The sequence below is a fragment of the Myotis davidii genome, unplaced genomic scaffold (genome assembly GCF_000327345.1).
Source record: "Myotis davidii unplaced genomic scaffold, ASM32734v1 scaffold75, whole genome shotgun sequence".
Lineage (NCBI taxonomy): Eukaryota > Metazoa > Chordata > Mammalia > Chiroptera > Vespertilionidae > Myotis > Myotis davidii.
Window position 1 is genome coordinate 1,224,769 of NW_006286977.1, and position 5,058 is coordinate 1,229,826.

The 5,058-nt window shown below is 50.5% G+C and overlaps 1 long non-coding RNA gene across 1 annotated transcript; it reads right to left on the reverse strand.

The window, feature by feature from the left end:
* Window positions 1-1,532: 1,532 nt before the first annotated feature.
* Window positions 1,533-4,719, reverse strand: LOC102755163. The gene is made up of 2 exons (XR_435407.1): window positions 3,568-4,719; window positions 1,533-2,523 (listed from the first exon to the last, which is right to left on the reverse strand). It is a non-coding gene; the product is annotated as an uncharacterized LOC102755163 (long non-coding RNA).
* Between the last annotated feature and the right edge of the window lie 339 nt (window positions 4,720-5,058).

Below are 5,058 nucleotides of genomic sequence, written 5' to 3' on the forward strand. Positions count from 1 at the left end.
GGGGCGATGCTTGGGAAGAAAGCAGACAGGAATGGCAGATTGGAAACAGCAGGGCTTTCAGGGCTGGGACGGAACACATGGGTCATTTTATCGAAGTCCCTAACATTTACATGAGGAAACTGAGGCCCTGGGCGGCTGAGGGACTTGCCCAAGCACTGGAGCCAGGTCTCTTGATCCTAAACCCAATTCTTTCAGCAACTCAGTCTCTGGAAGCAGGATTTTTATTAACAGAAATAATGATATTTTTAGAATCCTGCCTCAAGTGTTTTCAGGCATAAACCTCTCTCTCTTTCTCTCTCTCTCTCTCTCTCTCTCTCTCTCTCTCTAATAAGCTTTGTTGAGACACAATTAACACACCCTAACATTCATTCTTTATAAGTATAGAACTCAGCGGTTATCCATATATTTTCACAAATTTGTGGAACCATCATCCCAGTCACTTTTAGAACATTTTATGAGCCCCTAAAGAAACCCCTTCCCATTAGCACTCACTCCCCATTCCCACTTCCCCCTAGGCAACCACCAATCTACTTTCTCCATCTGCTCATCTTGCCTGCCCAGCCCTCCTGGCATAACCAGAGACCAAGTGTCGCTGGGCCGCCTGTGCCCTCCTTAGCAGGCGCCGCACCTCCTGCCTTCAGCCTGGCATTATCTCTAGATGGCAGCGCGTCTTGTGAACTGTCCCTTGTGGCGTTGCCACCTTTCTCCATGGCTGCCTTTCTGCACACTCTCTGAAAGATCCTTTTAGAGCCCTGATATGCCAACCCCGTCCTTCTGCAGATCTAAGAGACCCTGTTGGCAGGTGTTTGTATAAAGTATTTCTTTTAGTCGTCAGACCCCCTCGCTTCCCAAATTCAATCTTCACAACTCTGATAGGTAGGAAAATGGAAGATTATTCAAAAATAAGGAAACTGAATGTTGAAGAAATTGACCTAGCTCATGAGAGACAGGCCCTGAGCCTGGCCAGGTCTGTTGCTGTCTGTCCAGGCCTGCGAGCTTGGCACAACCGCACGGCAACGACTCGATGAGAAAAAGGTAGGGAGCTACTGCAGGCAAACGCACAGCAAATTTTTTATAGTTTTTGTTTTTCAATAAAAAATCAGTAGTTAAAACAGGACACCGTTACACCTGGACGTCCCAGATGAAATTATGTGAAGCGTCTGTGAAAAGTGGCATGATCTGAACGTGACATCGCTGAGAAATGTAGAGTGATCGCTCTCAAAGGTCAAACAGGGGTGGGGAGCCAAACACACCTCGTCGGTTCTGTGCCTCCACTAGGAATTCTGACAGAGGCCGGGTTAAAGTTTGCTTTTGTGGATCTTTTAAGCGCGCCTCTGCTAAGTAAACTGACAGTGTCAACACGACTTCTGGTAACTGTTGCCACGGCGTGAGCACACACGTGCTTCAAACACGTTCGGCAGAGAGGGGCTTGGTGAGCACTTAGCTCTCGGTGGGAACCCTACATGGGCTCCAACGAGGGCTCAATATGGAGCTCCCAGAATGAAGCTCCCAGCCGTGCTTGTCTGTGTACCTAATGGTTCCCCAAAGACTTTTATTAAAGTCATAGATAGTTGCCTAGCCCGGGTCTTGCTCACTTTGAAAGTAATGAAATATCTTTCTTTAATTGGAAAATAAATTGAACGTTTAATCATTCGGCCAGGCCTTCCCCGACATGAGTCCAAATTACAACGGGACCGACTGTTCTGGTCACGATGCGGAGATTTACAAAGCACTAGCTCCGCGGGCAAGGAGCATTCGAAATGGACAGTAATGCAGACGGACGCAGGCACTGGATAACAGGGCAGGAAACCGAAGCTTCGACGCATTACGTGACGCTCTGTCCTTAAAAACCACTTTGCGGTAAACATCAAGGGGCCTGGTCTATGATTTGGAATAAGGTTGACATTGGACAGGAGAGAGACCAGGGAACAACCCGCAGAAGCTCAGTTAACCTGTCTCCATGCACCAGTTGGGGGATAGAGCATGGTCCCCATTTTGCACAGAAATCTGTGACCCGTGTGGTAAACTCATGTCCCGACCGTTATTATGCTAGTAAGTAACGTGTGCGTCCCCACAGGGAAAATGTTGAGCTCTCAGAAGAAGCCATTCCACGCGGACAAGGCTTGTCACTGCAGGACCAAGAAGCGTCCTGCTCCGGACGCAGTGGCCTTGACCCATGGGAGCAAGGAGAGAGCAGCAGAGGGGCTGAGGGGAGGGCTGTGGCCTGTTTCCTAGACAGAGGCTGAGCCTGTTCTCCAACAGACTATCCTCCAGGCACGTGGTTCGTAATAGCCACTTGAGACTTGTCATCGAAGGGACAACGAGAGCTTAGATTAAACCCAGAAAAGGGAGAGTCAAAGCGAAACACTTGGCCAGCGGGAGTTTATTAAGGTGCGGGCGTGCTGTGGGGGCTCGCGGGCTTCTCCGTTGTCTGGGTGCAGGGGTCCCCTGGACCAGCCCTTCTCCAGCAGGGTGCGATCAGAGCCATCTTGGATTGTCACAACGGGGTGGTGCTACTGGCATCTAGTGGGTGGAGGCCAGAGATGCTGCTAAGTACCCTGCCATGAAAAGGAGAGCCCCCCACCCACCGCCGCCAAAAAAAAGAGGATCATTCAGCCCAAAGCATGAATGGCACCAGCATGATTCCCTGGACAGTCCACCCCTTGGGTCAATTTTCTGCTCACTAAGCAACGTGCACCTCTTGGCTGTTTTGCTTTTGTTGCTGGTGGTGCCACAATAGCCATTACTACTTATTTCTAAACACCACAGCCATGAACATGCCTAATAATAAGGGCAGCTTCCATTCATTCGAGCCCTTACTACATCCAGGAGCCGTGATCACCACGCCATGGGCTTTCCAATATGGCCTATCATTCAATACAACAACAAGTTCACGAATTAGAGAGCATTCAGTCTTGATTTGCAGATGAGGACACTGAATCTCAGAAATAGGGGGCCACTTATTCATGTGGCAGGAGCTGGGATTGGAATCCACACGCTGACTCCAAAGTCTATATTCTTCACCTTTGCACTTGGCTGTCCTAACAAAATCATTCAATGTTTCTTCGTGGGCCCAGCAGTTCACATGTGTGTTCTTCACTGCCTCCCTGGATGATTGCCTTACAAATGAGGAAACTGAGGTTCAGAAAGGTCAGGCTTTCCTGAGGTCATCAGTGGAGCTGGGATTCTGTCTCCCCAGAAAGGTAGTATTTTTGCTGTAAATTAAGAAATTGGCACCTTGGTTGATACAACCGTGCCTTCTGAGTTTGGTGAGTTCCACAGTAGAGTCCTAACAGAATTAAATGTCTGGACCTTCGAGGCTGCAAATCAGGCCCCGAGCCCATGCAACACAACACTCCAAGGTGACCCCCAGGCCCTCCTGTCAGACCCATGACAAAGTGCAACCATTAACAAAGCAAAATGTCACACAAACGATGGCAGAAAAACACCACGATTATCGCCTTATAAATATGAGTGTGGGTAAGTGCGACATTGTAGCAGATAGCAAATGCACAGGCAAACTTCCACCCGCGGATCAAGGCTCCCATGAAAAATGCCCCGTGATACCTTCAGGCGGCAGCACCTAGAACAGGCATCGACAGCTATCACCCCTTCATGCCTGCACTGACAGGTCAGACTCAGAAGTGTTCCATCTAATGAAGATGAAGGTCTGGATATTGCTGAGACACGGACGCCCTTGGAGCGGGCCTTTCATCAGTTCTGCCAGCTCAACTTCCCGCCGGCCCTGTTCGAACTCCACCCCCGAGCAGCCAGCACTGGCCCCACGTTAGCAAAAGAAGCGGAAAGCTAATTGGTTTTTAAGCTGCTGATTCCCTGCATTCATCACTAAGACACCACGGCCAGCTCCTGCAGGCACGAGGACCGTTCCTGCCAAGAGAGAGATCCAGCCGTCTTTTGTCTCCGTTTATTTGACGACGGCTGGTAATTGGAAAATTACCTCTAAATTCATCTTTCAAAAAACAACTGAAGCCCAGTCTAATTGCCAAAGAGTGCTTAGTCTATAACTTCCTGACAGCTTGCTGGAAAGAGGCCAGAGGAAGTTCTGAGGAGGAAGGCAGGCAAGCGGTGCTGAAAGGCGCGGGCACACGTGAACTCCAGGGCCTCCACCTCTACTCCGGAAAACGCCATGCACTGGGCAATCGGTGTGCAAGGGCCAGGTGCTTGCGCAGCGGTAAAGGCGGAGGAGACGGAGCGGGGTGAGTTAGGTCTGCTGTGTGAGCTGCTGTCAAGGTCAAGAGCAGCTGCGGTGCCCTCGCTCCAGTTCACAGCAGAAAACACGACGTGAAAGCACTGACATTTGGACTCTCCGAGTTCACTTAGCGCGTAAGTGCCAGGCAACGTGCACGGCTCTGCGGACGAGGACAAGAAGACAGCCCTGCTCCCCAGGAGCTCCACCCTGAGAGGAGCTACCAATAGGCAGGCAAACACGAAAACCCGGGTTCAGACAGAAGGGACAGGGAAGCTGGGGCTGACAGGAGCCACGTGCTGGAGAGGGGAGTATTTGAGATGGCAGCTAATTGGAGAAAACACGGTTACATTGGAGGGAGGAGACCCCCAACATGGACGTGTTTGGCATTTATGAGGAAGGACGATGCCCAGGGCAGCTAGCGTCGGGGCGGGGGGAGGTGGTGTCAGGTCAGAAAAGCTGCTGGCAAGAGCTGGCTCGGATTAGCATGCAGACCAGGGTGAAAAGGACGAACCAGCCGAAACCGGTTTGGCTCAGTGGATAGAGCGTTGGCCTGCGGACTGAAAGGTCCCAGATTCAATTCCGGTCAAGGGCATGACCTGGGTTGCGGGCACATCCCCAGTAGGGAGTGTGCAGGAGGCAGCTGATGGATGTTTCTCTCTCATCGATGTTTCTAAGTCTCTATCTCTCTCCCTTCCTCTCTGTAAAAACTCAATAAAATATATTTTTTTAAATAAAAGGACGAGCCAGCACCTTGGCCTCCTCTAGACCACATTTTCAAGGTCAACACTGAAGACCAATGTCCTCGTGCGTCGGCCGGGCCGTTTAAAACAATAACGACATTAGAGCTT